Source organism: Eulemur rufifrons, chromosome 9 (assembly GCF_041146395.1).
Source record: "Eulemur rufifrons isolate Redbay chromosome 9, OSU_ERuf_1, whole genome shotgun sequence".
Taxonomy (NCBI): Eukaryota; Metazoa; Chordata; class Mammalia; order Primates; family Lemuridae; genus Eulemur; species Eulemur rufifrons.
The window spans coordinates 44,768,073-44,788,944 of record NC_090991.1 but is presented as its reverse complement, the minus strand read 5'-3'; the positions used below and the strand labels follow the sequence as shown (position 1 = coordinate 44,788,944).

At 54.1% G+C, this 20,872-nt stretch overlaps 1 protein-coding gene across 1 annotated transcript in view; it reads left to right on the top strand.

The window, feature by feature from the left end:
- The window catches only part of CACNG4 (calcium voltage-gated channel auxiliary subunit gamma 4), a 45,026-nt gene that overhangs the window by 9,498 nt on the left and 14,656 nt on the right, over window positions 1–20,872 (top strand). The window lies entirely within an intron of this gene.

Sequence of the window (20,872 nt, the reverse complement as noted above, 5' to 3'; positions counted from 1 at the left end):
TCCCAGGGCTCTTCCCTGGGTCCTCCTGCCCACTTCACCCCCAGCCCACACACCAAAGCACACACAGGAAAAACAACACGGGTCCCCAAACCCTCCCCGAGGACATTTCAGGACACCCAGGCTCCCTTCCAGGGGCCGGACAGTCCGGCCAAGGCCGTGTCACCAGCTCATCATTAACATGCGGCGGGGGGAGGACACTCCACACTCGCTTCCGGCCCTCAGCTCTGAAAAGCCCCGATAACAAGTGCACATTGACGGCCCGGGTTCCCCAGGGCGAGCACGCTGTCCCCGGCTCGCATCTGAGCCCGCGCCCAAGACATTTTCTCGCTTCAGCAGTTTGGCATGTCATACAAAGGGGCTCTGATTTTTCCTGATGCCCAATTCCTCTTGCACGAAAAATGGCTTTGGTTGTCTTTCTGCCCACGGATTCCTAAGAGTGAGTCAAGGCCAGATGCCTGGTGGGCGAAGAGGCCCCTTTGCTTAACCATTTGGAGGGTCTCCCTTCGTCGAGCTTGGCCCGCGGTTTGGCCCTGAGGGTCAGTCTATGGCGAGTTGCCTGCTGACCCCAGGCCTTTCCTCACCTCATACTGGTCAGCTCCTCTTCCCCTGCAGTGGCCGTTTCTGATGTGTCCCAGGGGTCCCTCTTTGGGTGGCTGTCACCCCTACTGTCCCATCACCATGCACACCTGGCCAACCCCGAGGTCTCTCTTTTACGAGCATCCTCTGCAACCCAGATCAGCCTTTTCCCCATTCCCCGGTGCCTTCGTCCTTCCTGTCTTCCCCATTTCTCTCCTTTCCTCCTTCCTCGTATTTCTAATCATTTCCTCCCGTCTTCCATTCAAGTCTACCATCTTTAAGCCGTGCAAGCCTTCTCCTGCCTCCTGTTCGAGGCAGCCTTTTGAAAGTTCTCGAGGCATTTCCTAGATAAAAATGTATTATTTTAACTCCGCCATTATTAAGAGGGTTATTAAACATGAGGAGAATTCTATTAAATAGCAAATTGAGTGAGTCAAAAGCCCACAGATGTGGAACCTTTAAAGATCATCTGGTACAAAATAGATGTGACTATGGCGATGGCTGTTTTATTAGGCTGGAAAAAAATTTGGGGAGGACACTCACCAAAATGTCAAACAGGTGGCCGTGGGAACCAGGAGTGATTTATTTGATCTTCTGTCTTTTTCGAATGTTCTGTGATGGTGAGGGGGAAAAAAATATAAACCTGATAATTAAATGAAAAGAATTTTCAGGCCCAGTCTCCAGACAGATGAATGGATGTGTCTGTCGGTTCAGCAGTGACAGTGTTTGTCCTCGTTATTCTTAAATGCATCCAGGAACACACTCCCAGGCACCACGCCCAGTGACTTCTTGCCAGTGTCTTATTGCAGGCTACCTCTGACTTATAACCAAATTGGTTCCTGGATCAAAGCCTTTCAGAGCCATCCCCAGCTGAATCTGTATTTCCTGCAAGTACAATTTACTCATTGGGTTTCCATCCCTAGAAATCCATCTCCTACAATAAAAGTGCCAAAACTGACCACAAAAGTAAGTGAAAAGGAAATAAAACCCAGATATATACTCTTATAAACTTTTATCACATATGTAAAACTAAGTACTTAATAGGAAAGCTGTGTCGTGAGAGGTTCCCTAGGGAGAATTTTTCTGCCTGAGCCAGATTGGCCAAGATTTCTTAAAATATGAATCCAGTGAAGTTTGAACAGAAGATGCTTTCTTTTCTTTTCTTTTTTTTTTTTTTCCTGAGAGATCTCCCTGTGGCAAGTTTAAGCATGCATCGTTGCACCAAAAATCCTCAAACTCTTTAAAATGAAGGATTCTTCTGTCTCAAAAATTTCCCATGGCCAATTCCGTTTGTGTAAATTCTTTAGAAGAGTCTTTGGGTGGTGAATACTGGAGGAAAGACAGTTTCTACTGTGACTCGTACAACCCTGAAATGATCCCTTGCTCTTGGTGGCTGTGAGTAGCTGACCCTTCAAATGCCCATTGATGCAGAGGTGTCAGCTTCCCCTGGGGTCCTCATTGCCAGGTGCTCCTAATGCCACCGCTAGTTGTAAGTGGGAGTCTTAGTTAAGGTAAAAGTGCAAGTGACCACAGATGGAGAGGGACAGGTCACAAGTCCAGCATCATCCAGCTGAGATGCCCAGTACTGGGACTAGAACATTATTCCTTAAATGTAATCAAATCCGCTCCAATGGTAGCGTCTGTTCCTTTCTTCATGTTCAGTCTTTCCTGGAGCTGAAGGCAAAGCACTTCTCCTCAGCCCTTAAAAGCCCTTCGTATTATCAGAAGTGGTTTTTATGTCCTTCCTTTGTCTTCCCATCTCTGGAAGAAAGGGAAGAAAATTTACCTCCATTTTTTGTTGTTGTTGTTGTTGTTGTTGTTGTTGTTTAACCTGGTTGTTTCTTCAGATTGTTTCTGGCTTGAAATACACAAGCCTTTGTGCCAAGCACCGGGGAGGTGCTGGGGCCCGAGACCCGCAGCAGACCCTCCTCACGTCTCAGGGCTGGGCTGCCGAGCTGCCCCCGAGCGGGAAGCTGCCCAGGGTGGCCCTGCACAGTCCCCGCCGCCCTTGGCTGTTTCTCCATCCCACACTCTCCCGCTCCCTTCTCTGTTTATGATCCATAATTACGAATAGTTTAAAAAATAAGAGCAATGATATGCTGAGCACTCGCTGTCAACCAAGTGCCGTATGTGTGATCTCAAGAACTTTCCACATGTCATCTCACTGTATCCTCATAACAGCTGGGATTTCATCCTATGTAATTACTTAATTAATCATGATTTAATCGGGTGCATTATTACAGAAAGAGTTAACCCTTACTGTGGCTCTTACTATGTGCCGGGGACTGCCCTGAGCACTTTGTATCTATGAAGTTGCTTAATCCTCAGCTACCAGTGAGGCAGGTGCCGTCACTGCTTCCATCTTGTAGAGGGGAAACTGAGGTACAGAGAGGTTAAGGAACTTGCCCGAGGCCCCAGAGCCAAGTGGTGAAGTCAGGATTCAAACCCAGGCTGTCTGGTGTCAGACTCCATTTTTCCCAGCTGACAACAGTGGCAGCTGTGACGTACTGAAAATCTCTTATGTGCAAGCGCTTCACAGTTCACATCGTCCTCACAACACAGCATGGGTGACACTTCCCTGGTGGGAGGCTAACCGGCCTGGGACACCCGCCAGCATCTGCACCCAGGTCTGGGGCTCCAAAGCCCATTCTGAGCTCTTTCTCCAGCCCCGTGCTAAACACAGGGGGCCGCGGTGGGGTCCAGGGCCACAGTGCCGGGGAGCAGGCTGGATGTGAAGGTCAGGACCCGCCCCACAGGTGCGTCCCAGGTGCCGGCTGTGGGCTGGGCTGGCACAGCAGCCTTCTCAGAGGAGGCGGGCACAGCGTCGTGACCAGAACAGCGCACGAAGCGGGGCTCCGGGTCTGACTCATGCAGCCTGGAGAGGAAGGATTCTGCAGTCAGACTGAGGGCTGCTCTTAAGATGCGGTGCTCTCAGCAAAGAAGGCGAAAATCATTCCATTCAAGGCAGCTCCTTTAAGAAGACGTGAACCGTGCACTTCAAAGCCCCGGAACCCGTGTTTGCAGGGGATGCCACCCGCCAGCACGCTTTCACACCCGGATTCTGATTATTGGCGTTCACGTGGTGACTCCCAGCTCGCACAAAGCAGACAGAAAAACAGTCTGATCACACCACGTGCTTCCACTGCTTCCTGCTCACATGCAGGCAGAACCAGGGAGGGCGAGGAAGTCAGCGAAGTGGCTGCCGTGGTGGGATATTGACTGAGAGGGAGAGGACACGTTCCACGTCTTGGTCTGGACAGTCATTATACCAATGCAAACACGTTCCTCGAGCTGCACGCCTAGGATTGCTCTCCAGGTATTATCCTCAATAAAAATTAAAAACAAACAAACATAGGTCCGAGGAGGCACGGACTCCCAGGTGGCCTGCCACCAGCCCACACCTGCCCCCTCCAGCCCCAACTGCCGGCCCGTGTTTTTTTAATCCTAGTAAATAAAGTGAGTGCTATTGGGAATGGGCTCCTAGTGCTGTGCTGGGGGCTGGGGGCTCCAGCCTCCGGGGGACGCCGTCTGACTCCTGGAGGAAAAAGATATTGCTGGATCTGCAGATTCTGTGACTCGGAGCTGTTCATAATGACATGACCTCCCGCTTGCTCCTGCCTCCCTGATCTGCAGCCTCTCGTGGGACCCTCACAACCCCACGGGAAGGGGATTCTGTCGCCCCAGAAGGCAAAGTAGCAGAGGCAGAGTCCGACTTGAGCTCACCTTGAGCCTGAACTCACTCCAGGACAGCCCGGCTACTAGGATGGGAGTCCGTGTTGCCAACGAGCCAAGCGAGTTCTGCGTTCTGGGCACCCAAAGATTCATTCATTTCATTCACTCAGGAAATATTTATGGATTGCCTGCTACTTACCAAGCAGCATTCGAATGATAGGAAAGTTGTTTTCACAGCAGTGAACAAAATGACAACTCACGTAATGACTGCATTGTCCAGGGCAGACCAACAAGAAGCAAGAAAAGTGAGGAGCACCAGGGTGAGGCTTGTGATGTTAGAGTGGCACTTGTCGCTTTAGGGTGCTCTCTGTTCCAGAGAGGCCTGGCCTCTATCAGCCAGGGAAAGTCAGGGAGGGCTTCCCAGAGGAGGTGGCATTTGCTCTGTTTCTTACAGAATGTGTAAGAGTCCCCAGGCAGGGGAATTGAACATACAGAGGCACGTGTCTTCACTCATCCACACGTGCATGCACTCACCTACGCATTCTGTATTCATTCCGCCGGATGCACCCAGATGAAAAATAGAATCCTGTCCTGTTCCTCAAAGAAACCAGTGTCCATAGGGAGTTGGGGGGACAGACGCACAGCCAGCTGGTTCAGTTCTACTCAGAAATGTGATAAATGCATATCCGAGGAGCCGTAGCAGCACAGAGTGGGGAGAAGAAAGCCTCTGAGGCCTGGGGTGTGGTCACGGAAGCTTTTCTAGATGGCGGATCTCGTGAGCAGCTGAGAGAGATGAACGCGAGTTTGCTAAGAGCAGACGAGGAGAGCGTTGCAGGCAGAGCCCGGGCAATGGCGTGGAAGCACCGTGCGTACCCTCAGCCCTGCCGCGGTTCCCCAGCGCCCCCCGTGTCTCTGGCCTTGAGCGAGCCACTGGGGGGCACAGAACACAGGGTACGTTCCAGAAGGCCTAAGAAATTTGGTTCTGTGGAAGCAGAAAGCCCAATATGAGAGGAGGCGCAGGAGCTGGGGACGGGGAGGAAGGCAAGGCCGGAAGCTAAAGGGCCCGTCCCTTATCCACGCTGTGCCGAGGACCCTGCCTGTGCCCCTCCTGGCCAGCGTCTCCAGTTGGGGGTCTCACCACGAGGGCGTCGAGAGCCCGCTTGTGTCCCGAGAGCTCACTGTGGCTCTCCCACGCGGGACGGAGTGGGGAGCAGGGCGAGGGGCAGGAGACCTGGTAGGGAGACCCTGGAAAAGCCCAGCCCGGGGTGATGAGCCTGAATCAGGACAGCGAGTGGAGGAGAGGGTGGATTGGGATCTATCACATGGGAGGACAGGGGACTTAGAGTGAGGCTGGACGCTCGCTCCAGGGTGACAGTGCGGGCCTGGGCGGGGCCCGACTGCTGCTGGTCTGGTTGGAGCAGATCGTTCAAGGCTCTCGGGTCTTGACTAATTTCTTCACTATGTAACTGTCCTCAATTTACGGATAAGGAAACCAAAGCACAGCATGTTACAGTAACTCCCTGGAGTGGGAGAGCATTTATGTGGCAGAGCTGGGGCTGGGATTTGAACCCAGGGAGTCCTACCCGACCCGCGACATCCCTGACCACCACGCTGTACTGCCTCTCATGCCAGGCAAGCCTCGGCAGGTGGCCACCTTCTAGATGCAGGGTGAGAGCCATGAGCTTCTCTGTTTGTGGGAGGAGCCATGGAGGCTGGTGCCTGTTTCTCAGCAGGATACGGGGCAGCTCTGCACCCCAGGGTCCCACAGGTGAGATAGGAAGGGAAGAAACAGCTCCTCACCGAGGCCTTCTCAGCTATTTCCTGGAGGGACTGTGCCTGCCGGCGGCCTCCCCAACCTAGCGTGTCTCCATCCTGCAGTGCTGGTGGGGGAGACATTGCTGCCCGCTTGCTGTCTGGAGGCCACTAGCTGCCAACACCCCGGGACTAAGCCCTGGAGGGCCCAAAACACACTGATGAGACGTGCTACCCCACGAATGAACTTCAGAAACATCACGCTGCGTGAAAGACGCCAGACACAAAAGCCCACTATATTAGCTTGCTAGGGCTGCTATAACAAATCTGTGCAAACTGGGCAGCTTAAACAACAGGAACGGATTGTCTCGCAGTTCTGAGGGTTGGAAGTTCAAGATCAAGGTGTCTGGCAGGGCTGGTTCCTGCCAAGGGATGTGAGAGAGAACCTGTTCCTTCTGAGGGCTGTGAATCTAGCTTCAGCAGTCTGCTGGCGATCTTTGGTGTTCCATGTAGAAGCATCACCTTCATTTCTGCCTTCTCTTCATGTGGTGTCTCCCGCTGTGCATGCATCTGTGTCCAGATTTCTCTTTCTATGAAGACACCAGTCATACAGGATTAGGGCCCACCCTAATGACCTCATCTGAACTGCATCTGCAAAGAACCCATTTCCAAATAAGGTCACATTATGAGGTACTGGGGGTGAGAACTCCAACATGTGAATTTGGTGTTGGGGGGGTCACAGTCACCCCTTAACAGCCACATCTTATGTGATTCCATTTATATGAAATATCCAATATATTCATATAAACAGAAAGCAAATTAGCGGTTGCCAGGGGCTGGGGGCAGAGAATGGGAATGACTGCTTAGTGAGTACAGGGTTTCCATTTGGGGTGATGAGAATATTCTGGAACTAGGAAACCGGGGCTTAGGGAGATTAGGTAACTTGCTTGAGGTCACATAGCTGCTAAGCAGTTAAAATGGGATTTCTTTCCCAAAGTTTGTGTTCTTTCCATTACAACTGGGTTCGAGTGGAGGTTTCTCCTTGGACAAATTATTTAGATTCTCTGAGTCTTTTTTCCTCATCTACCAAACAGAGTCACTGTATCAACCTCACCTTCTATCCATGTGAAAATTTGAGGAGCTGATGTATGTAAGAGTCACTGGTCCATCCTCAGTGCTCAATAAATGCTCATTATCGTTACGCTGTCAGTCCATCCATCCAAGAACTCAGGACCACTCTGTGTCTTTCAGACAGAGGAATTTAATACAGGGAGTTGAGCTCCCAGAAGAACTGGGAAGTCTAACAGGAGAACCATCAGGTACTCCGATGTGAGCAACTGCAGAAAGCCTCCTCCCCCTCTACGGTGGAGAGGGAGCAAGAGAAGAAGGTTTTGCTGGAGTCAGAGCTAGGCTGTCCAGCAGGTGCTTGGCTCATGGAGGGAGCTGGGACCACAGAGGGTGGGGCTTTCCGGAAGGAACCATACCCCCAGAGGAGATGCAGGAGCTGCCAGAAGCACTGTCTAAGGAAGACGGGGAGAAATACCCTGACTTTTTCTCCTCCCGCCCTCTCTTTTCCATGCGAGCCTCCCACAGACCAAACCTACCCAGGTGCAAGGGCAAGGGAGCCCGGGAAGTGTAGCTCCCGGGGTCTAGGGGAGCTCTCGGCTGTGAGTCTGGCTGGGGAGCAGTACTGGCCTCTGTGTGCCGGTTCACGCCTGTTACTGGCGTGCCTGAGATTGGGCACAGCCCCGGTGTGTGCACGGCACAGGTCTGCACCGAGGGAGGGAGGCAGACTTGCAGCACGTGTGTGCGTGCCTCATGGCTGCACATCCTTTTTGTGTGCATTTGGCACATGCAACTGCACACAGTGTGGCCACAGAGCCACCGCCCTGATAGTACCCAGCCTGGCTGCACGAGTCCCTGTGGGCAGCACCTGGGAGCGTGTGAGCCGTCACACGGCATCTGAAGCTGCACGTGCCGTAGCCCATGCCCTCCCGTTGCCATGGTGGGAAGACCCAGGCTGGGGCACACACATCTCTGTGGTGCCCCGTGACTCGGCCAGTCTGGTCACCTGAGCCACCTTCCTCCTCCAAACTGCCACCAGGGAAAGCGAGGACAGAGGAGCCACGGAGAGAAGAGAAGGCCCTCGGAATCTGCAGCGCCAGGTTTTCTTTGAAGTGAGGAAGCGGCTTTTCTGTCATTAGGGATGTTGCTGCGTCTGCCTCTTGGCTTCGCGGGTCGGCCTGGCCTCCCGCAGGGCCTGCCGCCTGTCACCTGCGCCCTCGCCTCCATAATTCATTTGGCCTTTGCATCCCTCACCACTCAGACCGCACCAGGCAGCTTGCGGGCTCCACAGCTCTCCAGAGGCTCTAAGGGGAATGAGATATCAGAGGGGGTCTTTGCCTCTGTCAGGCCAGAACATTCCAGAAATTTTGGGGGGGAGGCTTCCATTTCTGGTTCCCTCCTATGGAAGGCATTGAAAAATCAGAAGAGTTAGATGAGAAAAGGGTGCTATTAAGGGATTTTTATTCCGTTTCCAACATCTTTAGCATTTGGGAGTCTCTCGGATGTAGCTGTGTCCCCCCAAAAGAGATCGTGTTGAAGTCCTAACCCCTGGACCCTGTGAATGTGACCTATTAGGAAGTAGTGTCTTTTCAGATGTAATCAAGTTAAGATGAGATCATACTCCGTTAGGGGAGGTCCTGATCCAGTGGAACGGCCCTTCAGAGGACAAGAGACGGCCACGGAGGGAGAAGGCCACGTGGAGGTGGGGCAGAGCCTGGAGTGATGCACCTGCAGGACACGGAAGGCCAAGGGCCGCCAGCAATGCCAGACACTAAGAGGAAGGCACAGGACCGATCCTTCCCTAGGTCCTTCAGAAACAGCACGGTTCTGCCGCCACCTTGACCTTGGACTTCCAGCGTCCAGCACTGGGAAAGAAGGCATTTCTGTTGTTTTAGGCCACCCAGTTTGTGGTGCTTTGTTATGGCAGCCCCAACAAACTAATGCAAGGAGATTAATTCAACCTTGCAAATAACTACCAAAAAATTAACCAGCCTCCTGGGATGTTTCCCATGTTGCTCTCCAAGAGCCGGTAACCTCGAATAGAAGAAGTGTGATTTTTGTTGGCAACTGCGTTAAGAGCTCACTAGGTAAGCTGAGAACGTACGTGCCTTGGCTCATTTAACCCTCCCCCCAAGCTCCTGACGTAAGTCCTGTTACTCTCCCCATTGACAGTTGAGGAAACTGAGTCTTAGGGAAGTGACATAATTTCATCAAGGCAACGTATTTTTATTTCTCTCTGGGTCAGTGTCTATTTTCAAAGCTGGACGGGATGCCCAGAGGCAAAATGAACCTGTTTGGGGGAGAAACATATTCATTTCCTGTACTTAACAAATTACCAAAACTTAGTGGCCTAAAACAACGCAGATTTATTGTCTCACGGTTGCTGTGGTCTGGAGTCTGGCACACTGAGTCGGGCCCTCTGCTCGGGTCTCCCGAGGATGCAATCGCAGTGTCGGTCACTCTGCTTTCCTTTGTGGAGTTTGGGGCCCTGTAAGCCACTGGTGGTTGGCAGAACTCAGCTGGCTGTGGTCGTGACAGTGAGGCCCCATTCTTCTGCTAGGTGTCAGCCCAGGGCCTCTCGGTCCTGAGGGCCACCCACAGTCCTTGCCACGTGGCCCCATTGGCAGTTCCCAACGTGGCTATTTATTAATACTTTCTTCCAGGCCAGCAGGAACGTCTCTCTGGCTTCTCCCCCTCCAATCTGCCACGACAGAGTCTTATTAATATATTACATAATCTAATCATCATATTCTCAGGTTCCACCCACACTCAAGGGGAGGGCATTATACTGGGTGCACAGCAGGCGGTGGGTGTCTTGGGGTCTATCTTAGGATTCTGCCTGAGCAGAAGGGGCTTCGGTGCAAAGGGTAATTTCAGGTCAGATGAACTTGACTTTGGATTCTGGCTCTGTCCCTCACTAGGGAAGGGGGTGGGGATCTTAGGGAATTTTCTCCTGCATTCTTTAACTCTGAGTCTCCTTACTTTTAAAAAGGGGGACAATAATAGCAGACTCCAAGGGCTGGTGTGAGGATGAGATTAGTTAAACCGTAAAGCCCTGGCACTGGCTGGGAGCTCAGTGATGGCAGCTCCCTCTGTCCCCTTTGTGGTCCAGCTGGAAGGACCTGCCCAGCTCCAGCCTGATCTCAGCGGGGCCTACCTGTCTCACCATTTCCACTGCCCCTTCCCTTGCTCCCAAATGGTAGGAATCCCAGCAGCTCTGCCCGGTGAAAGGAGAAGATGAATTGAGATCCCTAAAGAAAAAAAACATTTTGGAAAGTTGTCTCCTTCCTGTCCTATGTGAGGCATGGTTCTCCACTTCCCAGAGCCAGATCCCACAGGACAAGGGGCCCCCTGCCCTCCTGCAGCTGAGCTAAGCAGTGGGGCAGGGGTGGGCTGTGCAGGTCAGTGGCAGATGTCATTGCTCCTTGTGGTCACTCCATGGGTCCATTTAGCAGCATTAGTGTGTTCTCTTGGTTGTGACCCTTGGATAGTCTTCAGTAGCCTCACAGCCCTCCCAGCCACATGGGTAAGGATACCGACCTTCAAGGTTGTGTTTGGTTGTTTTGTCCCCGTCCTGTGAGGTGCCATCCAGACCGGGGAGTGGACCACCATTTTCAGCCCCCAGGTGTTCACCTTGGACCTGGCCTGACAGCTCCCAACCACATGTATGTGAACAACCAAGAAGGCGTCCACAGCTACGGGCCAGAAACCTTGTGTGTCCCAGGGCATAATCCGGCCCTGATGTTGAAGTGCACAGAAATTTGGGGTGCAAAGGCTGCACTTTCTTCAGCACTTCAAAGGAGAGTCCCAGCTTGGAATTTCACTGTCTGCTCTACATTTCCTGCCCCACCTGCCACCACGCCCACTGGAGTGCCACAGGACCCTCCCCAGGGGGAGCCGCCTGCCCACCCAACTCTGTCCACCCCTCAAGACTCACCCCGAAGGCCACCTTCCCCACAGAGCCTCGGCCATCTCCAGTGGGTGTTACTACCTCCCTTCTCTGGACTCCTGGAGCACCGGCTTTGTGTCTGGACTGTGGCTCGATGTGTTGTCCCATGTCACAGGGCAGCTGGCTGCCCCATCAAGCTCCCGGAGGGCAGGGACAGTGTGGAGCCCTCTTCGACCCTTGGCGCACCCAAGTTGGTGCTCTCAGAAAACGTTTGCTGCGTGAACGAATAGGTCCGATGGATCGGGAATGAAGCAAGAGTGGGGACCCCACGTCTCTGTGTGGGAAGTTGTGAAAAATTGAGACAATAAGAGCTTATTTGGGTCCTACCCCCACCTGCCATTCGTTCATTCAGCCGTTCAGCCTTGCACTGGTTCTGCGGGGTGCAGAGGACATGCGGAGAGGAAAGTTCTCCCAACCACACAAGATGGACCTGGCGCTGCCACCCCCACATCCACCCTTCCAGAGGAGATCGTGTTGAAAGACAGCACCACGGTTGGATGGGGGCGTCAGGTGGGAACTGCCTGTGTGGGCCCCTTCGAGGCATCCCGAGGCTCCCTGGAGCCTGACTCAGAGCCCCCCAGGCTGGGGGAGGCTTCCCGGCGGAGCAGAAAGGGTGTGGTGTTTGCACTGGTTTCTCAGTCTGGGGCCTAGGAGCCCTGGCCGAGTTAGCCCGAAGGCAGCCTTGCCAGATGCTAAGGCAGCCCAGCCCCTTCCTAGGCCCTGAGTCCAGTTCTGTGTTCGCCATTGTGTATTACTTTTCTTTAAGGGGGTCTGTCTAATTCCAAAAACTTCAGGCACAACAGAATCTGGATCTGCCCATGTCTGGGCCATAGATAAAACATCACCGAGCGGACTTCCGGAGAAGCCCTGTCTACGTGGGGCCCGGAGTGGAGCTGCTTTCCCCCCCCGCCCCGCCCCCCGCACCCCCCCGGGGAGCCACCTTTCTCCAGCGGGTCTCCCCTAAGCTGGGTGCGAGCACAGGGACAGTGGGCTTCCGCGACTTGAGCAGGGCTGATCCACAGGACTAGAATTCGGGTCCCTCCTGGAGGAAGCCAGCCCCCTGTCACCAGGCCAGGCCAGGGTCCCACAGTGCAGATTGGGAGTGTATTTCCTATCCTTCCCTCTTCGCCAGCTCCCTGGACTGTTGGAAAACATGCTGATCAGCCTAACCTTTCAACTCTGGCAGTCCTAATCCCTGTGAGCAGACACAGAACCCTCGGAACCTGGCCTCTGCTGAGTGTCCCAGAGGGACACCCCAGAGGGAGCACCCACCCCTGCATCCAACACCCCCCATGTTGGCAGCCAGCCTGGCTCATCTGCCGGTTGGGACTGGCTGTGAGAGCCCTCTGGGTGGCATCTGTGGCCCTCAGTCGGCACCTACCAGGCTCACCAACCTGATCTCCCACGGGGGACCTCGAAGGCTGCCTGGCTCCTGTCCGCGTGGGGCTGAGGCCTGCTGTGGGCGCAGCGTTTGCCGGGAGGCTCTCGGTCATTACTAATGAGCGTTGGCAGCAGCCCTGCAAATTAGGGTTTGGTGGGAGATGCTGGCTCCGAGCGGCTGGGCAGGCAGGGCCGCTGGCTTGCAGGGCTGTGTCACCCTTGGTGCTGGAAGAGGCCACTACAGCCACAAAGGGCTTCATTTTCCCAAAGCAGAGATCATGCACTGGGGGCAAAAGGCCACTTCTCCTCCTGCTGGGGCCAGGCTGTGGCCAGAAGTCCACGACTGCCCATCCACCTGCTCCCCATCCTGTGTCGCCGTGTACCCACACACCTGTCCACGCACAAGCAAGCTGGCTCACCCTGTCATTCAAGGACAAAAGCATTTAAAAAGTAACTATGGGCGATGATAGATATGTTGACCTTCAAGATAGTAACCATTGCTCTATCTATGTTGTATCCCTTAACATCATGCTGTAAACCTTAAGTATACACAATAACATCTATTTAAAAAAAAAAAAGGACAAAAGCATTTAAGTGATGGGCGCTGAGGTTTCCAAAGTGCCCCTCTGCTGCCAGGGGACACCTATGAAGCACAGAGGGGAAGAGCAACTGCCAAGTACAAACAGCCCATAATGGTCTCAGCCAGACTGCCAAATTGGCCCCCAAGTGGCCCAGTCTTGGCAGCCACTGAGCACATGAGCGTGTCGTGGAAGTGAAAAGCATGCCCTTTGGAACCAGATATTAATAATTAAGTTCAAATCCTGGCTCTCTCCCCCTGCTCTTTATATCACTTCCCAGAGCCTCAGTTTCCCCCTCTGTGAAATGGGAACAGCAGTACCCATCTCCTGAATTTCTGGAGGACTCACTGATATGACAGCCGCATGTCACTGCCCACGTGCAAAGGCTGCCCTTGGCTTTTCCTACGTACCTTCTTGGAGGCCGTTGGGGGGCAGGGAGTGGGGGGGGTGAGTGAGTGATCCTTCCAGGATGGGGTGGAGTGAGGAATGGGAGGAGTCATGGCGTTGACATGAGGAGGGCAGGATTAGCCAGAAATCCAAGGCCTTGGGGTGTAGGTGGGGAAGCCACCTTGCAAAGGACTTTAGACTCCATCTGACATCTTTCTTTTTCTTTAACAAATCCCCGCCGGGGCCAATTTCAAATCAAGTTTAATCTGGTATCTGTAAGTACAAAGCCCAGAACTCAGAATCATCAGATGTGGAATATTCAGGCCTCTGAGGACAGGCCTGGCTGCCTCACACGCTGCCCCCGGGTCGTGGCACCCTGACAAGTTTCATTTGCCGGCTGTTACTGGCACCGCTGGAAATGGGTGTCTCTGGCTCCTGTCCGCTGACAGGGAGTTTCTGCTGGAGAACCGAAGGATGTGCTGCTCATGTGTCTGGATCCGGATTTCAACTGGGAGGAAAAATGGCTTAATGAATAATGAAAGCTTTGCGATCACACGGCGGCCTCTCACGGAGCGCGAGGAACCTCGGGCTGTTCAGCGCCGGCTGAGCAAAGGGGAGGCGTTGGCAGGCCGGTTAGAACCGTGCAGGGCTGGGGTCTCTGGAGTCCACACCAGTTTGCCGGCATCTTCCCAGCGGGGGCCAGATTTTCTTCGGAAACACCAGGACTGTAGGAGTTTATGACAGTAGGCGCTATGTTGCAGATGGGATCTCTGCAGACCTCTGGCTCTTCTCTTTCTCCTTGTTCCATCAGTTCAACCTGTTTTCAAGGTGGTGATTTTTACTTTGGTTTTAGAATTGGTTGAAATGGAACTTGTCTGACATCTGGGCACGTGGGATCCCCAGCTGTAGTTTTCAGAGTGTGGCCCGTGGGTTCACCTGTAGAACATTTGTATCTCTCATGTTACATTCAAGCCATGCTTCCAGGAGTGACTTGTTGACTCAGGAGGTTGATGACAAGCAGCATATTCATTCATTCCACTGGCATCTTGTGGACAGCGACACTGCAGGCCCAGCCAGTGCACCTCTGCTTCCCGGTGGGGCATTCTGACGGCGTTCCTGGGGCATCTCGCCCACTGGTGGGGAGGAAGGAAGGGTGCAGAGTGGAGTTTCTTCTGCCTTTTGCATGTGGACACAGAGCCAGGGATCCAGGAGAGAGCAGTGTCCCTTCGACGTCCCCAGCCCCACAGAAGCCCTCATTGGAGAAAGAGCGTCAGTGCAATTCAACCGACATGAATGGAGCAGACACTAAATAAGAGCTTGAGGTTCAAAGATAAGTAAGTCTCTGACCCTCTGGCTCCCAGGAGAGACACAATTCAAATATAATGCGAGAGTCTGCAATGAGAGGGGTGTGCAGAGAGCGTTGTGAGTACTCGAAAGGGAAGAGCGGGACAGGTCCAGGAAGGCTTCTCGGAAGGGGCAGCACCTGCCCCGATGACTTCTGAGAGCCTGTGTGGTTCAGAGCAACATGAATGAGGAGACTGCAATGCTCAGTGTTGTTGGAGGGCAGGGTCAGCGACGAGACCCTGAGGGTCAGCAGGAACCAGCCGTGATGGCTGGCTCGCCCCGACTACCTTGCAGGAGCTGGAACGTCATTGATGGTGCTGTGGCCAAAGTCCTTCCTGGGTCACCAGATCACCCTGGCAGGTGATTTTGCAGGAGGCAGCGACAGGGATATCAGTAAAGAGAAGGGTCATCACAAACCCAAACTGGGGGCAGGAGGGTGGTGTGGACAGAGAAGAGGGATGGATCTGGCATCTTTAGGAGGTGGATTGCAAGATCGGCTGGGGGATGAAGTACAGGCGGGGAGAAGAGGGAGGACTCTAGACGCCCCTAGTGAGGACAGTGAGAGGAGGTGGAGGGTCCCCAGGGGCGGGTGACAGTTTAGCTTGAGGCTTGCTGAGTCTGCGGTCCCTGCTGGGCATCCAGGTAGAGATGTCCCTGGAGGGTTGGGTGCCTGGGTCTGGGAGGAAGCTGTGCACTGAGGAATCACAGGCCAGAGAGGATGGTTAGAACCACGCCCGTGCAGAGGCCTCCAGCAGGAGCCTGGGGATGGGAAACAAGGACAGAGGAGAAACTGCCCACCCTGTGCCCCTGAGGAAGGACCCGTCAGGGAGAGAGAGATTAGGAGAGTGTGGGAGACAAAGGCCACAGCGCCGGGAAAGTGACCACTGTGAGAAGAATTGCAAAGGCCAAGGATGTTCTTGGGCTGTTTCCCTTGCAATGTCCGGGTTCAGGACACTTGGGGCTGTTCTTGACAGAGTGGCATTGGGGGAAGACTCAGTCTTGGGCACAAATTCACAGGCCCTGTGAACTGAGACAGAGTCCTCCCCTAACCCCCGGGAAGGTCTCAGACATCCTGAACCACCAGGGCACTCATTTAACTGGAAAGTTCCTGGGCCTCAGATCGAAAACCACTGGCCAAGAGCACTGGGCTGAAGCCAAGTTTCGTCCTTCAGGAGGCGCAGCCACTGCCCCAAGTGTCCCCCACACCCGCAGGCAGGACGCTGCTTTTCAGAACACGGCTGAGCTCACCCAGGGCCAGGCCTTGGGCTGCAGGCACCTTACGGCTGCCCCCGGCCTCAGCCCCTGCCCCTTGCTGGGTGGCGAGGGCTGTTTCCTCTGTGAACAATCTGCACATCCCACTCCCCAGCCCAGCTCTGCCTTCCCGAACAAGCCCTTCAGCCCACATTGCCAAGGAAACACGTCGATCTCGGGTGCCCAGCGTGGTCCGGAAGCTGGCAATAGGGAGGGTGCTCCTGAGATGGTCTGGGGAGCTCACGGAACATTCCGTCAGCCCTTGAATTGCCAGCAGGTGCCTGTACATATTAAATATTTATGCATAGTTCGGGGGTGGAGAGCAGAGTGGTTTAAACGTGCAGGCTCCGAAGGACGGCTGCTTGGGCTCTAGTCCCACATCCGCACTCCCTACCCGGGCAGCCCTGGGCAAGCTCCTGAATCTCTCAGGGCCTCAGTTTCCTCATCTGTAAAATGAGCGGATGACAATGGTGGCACCCACAGGAGACGGTTGTAGTGAGGACTAAATGCGTTAAGACATAAAGTGCATAGAACAGTGATGACCTCAGTAAGTGTTAGCTACTGTCACTGTCATAGTTTCTAGCAGCAGTGGCAGCTGCGGCAGCGGCCATAATAATGCTACTTAAGGTGAGGGCAGCTGCTCCACCCCAGAGGGCCCCCCCCCAGGCTTCAGTCCTGTGTCCCTTGCTCATCTCTCAAGACAGGCAAGAAACCGGGGCAACTGCTGGAAATATTAGGATGGACGAGGCTCCGCCCGGGCGGCCTCCAGGGGGACGGGCTTTATTGAGATGGATTAGAGAGAGCCGACGCCTCCCTCCCCAACTGGCTTTCAACCCGTCCCTGGCAAGGGGACGCTGGGTAATAGATTAAGAGAATTTAGATGAAATTAGTGATGCCCAAACCTTGATGGCTTTCCTAATCAGGTGATGAATGTGGCTCCCACCACCTGGTTCCACCAGCTTCCGCCCGCCTTGCCTGGGCTCTCCAAGAGCGGAATCACTGCACTGAGGACCGCCCACTCTTTCTTTGTGTCGTTTACCAGCCTTTGTCTTGCTTAATGGTGGGGAGCTGGAGTGTAGCTTCCCATTAACGTTTATGCTCACCATAAACAGCCTGCTTACCTCGTGACGGCAGTGGTTCCGCTCTGTTCCGGAAGGTTCTCCAATGTCTCGCTCCCGACCAGTCTGTTTCCTCGAGTCCCAGCCCACCAAGCCCCAGGTGTGGACCCTGCTGGGCCTGTGGAGGGCAGGAAGCTGGCTTCTACATTTTATTTGCTTTTTTCTTTTTCGTGCAAGCAAAATCCCGGGCCTGGGCTGCAAACCTCCGGGAGGAAGCGGAGCTGAGTGAGCTGTGCCTGGGAGAGCCTGGAGCCAGGGGAAGGGCCCAGGGCACAGACTGGGAAAAGGAGGGACACAGGAGGAGAAGGGAAGGGCCAGTGGCCAAGGCCCCCAGGCCTGGAGTGAAGTGGCCCAGGGAAAGCCACTGTGGGAGGGAGGGAGTGTCCCCAAGCCAGGACTGCTTCTAGGGGTGGGGGCGGAGGGATGGTTAGTTTGAAGATGGATGTGATGGTGGGGACAACCTGGCCTTGGAGAATGCTCCCTCTTTGCCTCAGTCAACAGGTGACCTTGACTGAGACCTTTGTCCCAGAGCCTGGATCCTGACTGGCCTCCCAGCCTCCACTCTGTCCTCCACCCAGGAGAGGGACAGACCTAAAAAGTCTGACCCTGTCAGGCTGCTGCCTTCACACCCTTGCATGGCTCCCTCCAGCTCCCAGACTCCGACCTGCCACCTCTGTCCCCTCCCCGCTCTAACCCCAGCCCGAGGGGCCTCCTCTTACGTCCTCAGACAGGCTCCGACCCTTTGTCTCTGGGCCTCTGTGTACAGTGTCCACTGCATCTTCACCTTGCTGAGTCCAGCTCCACCGTCAGCACTGGGGTGTGGGTTCCTCCAGGTGGCCTCCCTAACCCGGTGACTGGCTCCCCTAGGGCCCTCATGCTACTGGAAGGCAGGGATGGGATGGCTCTGGCTCCTTCCCCCCATAGCTGGTGCCTAGCATTGTGCCAGGCCCGAGGCAGGCCCGAGCTATGTAGGTGCTGACCTGGGTGGCTGAGTCCACAGCTGCTCTCCCAGTACTCGGGTGGCCCTCACGGGGTGGGGTGGGGGGGGTGAAATTGACACTTCTCTCTGGCTCCATACAGAATGAAAAGTACATGGTCTAAAAATAGCTAAACTCTTCTTGGAAAGCCCCCAATAGGCTGGGTACAGGCAGGACACTGGGTGCCACAGGGGTTGGGACTAAAGGCTAAGGGCATCAGGTGTGGCCAATTAGCTCAGGAGCTCCGAGGTCTTGCCTAAGCCCGTGATTTGGTGGTGCCTCACCAAGTGACCTAGAAGCACCTGGGTTCCAGCAAGTAATGGAGAATTTTAACCTGGTGCCTGGGACTGCAGGTGTGGGCGGTAGTGGGGGGTGGGTAGCCCTGAAAGAGCTGCTCCCAGGCCCTGGGGGACTCGAGGAGTAGACGTGTGCTCCCTCGGCCCTGCCTGGCTGCCAGAAAGCGCTGGTGACCTGGCAGGTGTGAATCCTCCCAGATACGCTCTCTCTACCTCCATCTTCCCCCTCTCCTCCCAATCTCACTTAGAACAGGGAGGCAGGGCAGCAGCACAGAGGGGGGAGCTCCAGTTCTCAGTCAGAAGCAGGTGAGAATCCTGGCTCTGCTACCTTGGGCAATTTCTTGCCCTCTCTGGACCTTGGCTTTCTCATCTGTAAAATGGGTTTATAGAAGCCCCTACTTCATAAGTTATTTTTGAGGCTTAAATGAGAAAGTGGAAAGAGCTTAGCACAGAGCTTTGCAGGGAGCTTAGTCCGTCAGTGATGGGGCTAAGGGAAAACAGGTCACTTTACTGGGCCTTCTAAGGGAAAATTTGCTCATTTGGAAGCTGCAGTATCACGGGTATGTGAGAACAAGGAAGAGTCTGTGTTAGTCCTGATAGAGGGACAAACCTGGCCTGCTCCCTCTGACAGTGAGACCAGCTGCCTCTTTGTCACTAGAGCAGGGCTGATTATAATAACAGCTTACATATTTTAAGCACTTACAGGCACGGTGGCATTTGGGGACTGCATCAACTCATTTAATCTCCACATTGCCCTTTCTGGTGTTTTCCATTTATGATCCCCATTTCACAGATGGGAAAAATGGAGCAGAGGGAGGTTAACTAGGACCCCAATCACACAGCTAATAGGTGACAGCTGAGCCAGGACGCAAACCCAAGCAGAATGGTTTCAGCAGAATGGTTCCAGCCAAGGGACGATCAGTAGGGTTATCTCAGCTAGTAGCCCCTCAGTGGAGCACAGTCCTGAGAATTTGGTCTGCTATGGATTATCAATGTCTGCCACAGGCTCAGGAAGGGAGGACTCAGCTCTCTGCTGTTCATTTATTCATCATCAACCACCCAGGCCACTATCAACATTTGGGGCTAAATCATTCTTTGTTGAGGCAGGTGGGGCTGTCCTGTGGGAGGCTTAGCAGCATCCCTGGCCCCTGTCCATGAGATGCCAGTAGCCTCTTACCCTGCCCCACCCAAAGTTGTGGCAATCCAAACTGTCTCCAGACATTTCCAAATGTCTCCTGGGAGGCAAAATCACCCCTAATTGGGAACCTTGCACTAGAGCAAGGAGGGGTGCAGGGTGGGCAAAAGAGCTCTGAACTTGGAGTCAAGAGACTAGCATTCTAGGCGTGGCTGTGCCACCAACCAGCCCATCACTGGGGAAATGGCGCTTCACCTCTCCAGGCGCAAGTTTCTTAACGTGAACAGGATGAAATAGATGGTCTCAAAGGTTTCTTCCAGAAGTTTATGATTCTCCCTCCCTCACCCAGCCCTTTCAATTAAAACTCTTGGGTTATTGGAGCATAACTTTCCAGAGACCTGCAGAGGCAAACCAGCAGAAAAGCCTGGAAACTGCAGAGAGCTATTTCGCCCCTTAGAGCTCCATATATGCTTCTCATTAGAAGAAAGAAAGAAAGAAAGAAGCAAAGAAAACAAAAAACCTGACCCTTGGTACTGAGGTTTCATGCAAGCAGCAGTTATCAAGTAGCTGCAAGTAGAAAATCACAGAGACAATCACTGAACACCCATTTCCCCGTGTTAGAGGAGAAAACGAGCTATTGGTTGGGGAAATCTCCCCGGCTCCGTGCAATTATGAATCTCGGCAGGAAGCCTGGAAAATCCCGGCCGCTCTGGAGCAAAGCGGTGGAGGCGGCGTGAGGCTGGCGCGGTGGGTCCTTGAAGACCTCACTGAGCCAGATGAGGGCTGGCAAGGGCGAGGGGCAGGGCGGGTGGCCCCAGAGCCATCTCCGGGGCCTTTGATGAAATGGCAGTGCTGAGGCAGGAGTCTTGCAAGGGCTTGGTTCATTGACTGCCAGCAACCAGGAAGACTTTTTTTAATCAGGATGGAAGAGAAACTACCATTTCTGGGTACTCTTCCCCTTGCTGGCCACACGGGGTGCCATCTTCCTTGTGGCAACTGTGTGAGGCCTATGGATATATCGACACCGAAACAGAGATGCGTTGAGATTGGCCGGCTGGCACGGCGAGTGCTTTACCAGGACACCTGTCAGCCCCACAGGTCACTGAGACCTCAAGACACAGGTCACACAGCTCCTACGTGCTGTCATGGGGCTGGCGCTCAACATTCCTGTCCCCTGATACGATGTCCTGCCTCTCCCTGAGCTCTGTGGCCTCTCTCTCTGGAAGCTGTGCTCATTTCCGTGTCTTGTAAAGCGTCGCAGACCTGCCCTGAGGAACGAGGCAGAGCCTGGGCTTCTGCACCAACGGGAAGCGGGTTGGAATCTCCTCCCGGTGAAGGCGCAGCTGGTTGGGGGTTGGGTTCTTCTGGTTGCAAGCACAGAAACCAACTTCT